This window comes from Nicotiana tabacum, chromosome 5 (genome assembly GCF_000715075.1).
Source record: "Nicotiana tabacum cultivar K326 chromosome 5, ASM71507v2, whole genome shotgun sequence".
In the NCBI taxonomy this organism is placed as follows: Eukaryota; Viridiplantae; Streptophyta; class Magnoliopsida; order Solanales; family Solanaceae; genus Nicotiana; species Nicotiana tabacum.
In genome coordinates, this window is record NC_134084.1 from 12,282,158 (window position 1) to 12,283,788 (window position 1,631).

Below are 1,631 nucleotides of genomic sequence, written 5' to 3' on the forward strand. Positions count from 1 at the left end.
AAAATTTTCCTAATTATATATGTTATACGGTTCGAGTCGTGAAATCGGTCACTAATGTTTGCATTAGGGTAGACTATCTACATCACTGATCACATCCCTTGAGATACGACTCTTCTTCGAATCCTATATAAATGCGAAATATTTTATCGTATTGTCCTTTTTTTTTTGTGTGTATATATAAATATATATCCTTTTTTTGTTATTTTCCTTTTGGGTCAGTTTGGCAATAGGCATAGAACATAGTAAGGCACATATTAAGGCAGAGTGAATATGTCCAACCCCCTCCTCCCACCTACACCTTCTTTTATCCATTTTAAGAAGTAGCCAAATAGGAAGGAAATGCCTTATCCAAAATCTAGTAAACTTTTTTTTTTTCAATTATTGAGTCTTTAATTGAATAAAATATAAGTTAGAAAAAGAAAGTCAAACAAACTAGAGAACCCTTCGCACTTTTCATGGGACTTATAATTTTTAATGAAGTCAAGTGTGCAAGAATACAAAAATATAGGAGTAACAATTATATGGATTGAAGCCAAAATATAAAATAAAAAAAAGGAAAAAAAATTCAATTATATAAACACTACATTCATATGGATAAGATATATACATATATAATGCTCCCAAATTTGGGTGGTCCAATAAACTTGATATGGTGTCTTTAGGTATATGTCAAACAAACTGTAGAATATATTGCATAACCACATTCTTCTTCCTTATCAGGTTTGTGGTACGGCACTATAATATTTTAATAAATTTAAAAGAAGAAAAATATTTCTTTATTCTTTTATTTTATCCTCGCTAACTGTGGAACACTATAAAGAGTGTCCGAAAAGGATTGGATTTTGAATCGGTAATTCTTTTACCTCTGTTTTCTTGAAGCTAATATCATATTAGTTTCACGTAGTTAATTATCATAAAGAACGCAAGATTGAAATAAGATAAAAGTGGGCGCAAGATGTCACTAAAATTCATACTTAAATTATTATTTCAAACTGTAATTTCCTGATCATCGAGTTGCTCTTTTGAAAAAAAACTAATACATCCCGTAAAATTGGAACGATACAAAGAACATGAACATGGTCTATGCAAGGATGACACAAATAGAGAAATGTTCGTATTTTTTTTTTAAAATAAAAAAAAAACTAATTCTACCATTTTTGCTAACCTATTGGAAAGTTCTATATATGTAAATTATGGGCATAACAAGACTCAACTTTCAAATATATATTTTCAACTTTAAATACTTTCTTTTTTAAATTTTAACCAAATCATGTCCGAACGCGCCTATTTCATTGTCTGATGAGGATTTGAAGCACAAATAGGTATAGGTCAATGTCATATAATATAATGAGAGGGACCATTACAGTTGTATCATAAGGTGCATTTGATATCTACTTATAGAAGATGATAAGATTGGAATATTGGATTGATTTAGGCAGATTAGTACCTGCTATATTATTTGGTTTAATTAGGAGAATGAATAGTCATCTAAATTGAATTGATTTAACATGAACCTAAAGCAAAGTTACCAATTTTCTTTCCTCTATGCGGGGATCCACAATGTTAGTTATAGGTTCACGTGAACTCATTAGTTTTTGTATATATATATTTAAAAATACACTAAAATCCTA

At 29.3% G+C, this 1,631-nt stretch overlaps 1 non-coding gene across 1 annotated transcript; it reads left to right on the plus strand.

Annotated features, from left to right (window-relative positions):
• The first annotated feature begins 1,024 nt into the window (after positions 1-1,024).
• LOC142181422 (U6 spliceosomal RNA) lies at positions 1,025-1,123 on the plus strand. Its single transcript, XR_012710075.1, has one exon. It is a non-coding gene; the product is annotated as a U6 spliceosomal RNA (small nuclear RNA).
• Positions 1,124-1,631: the final 508 nt, after the last annotated feature.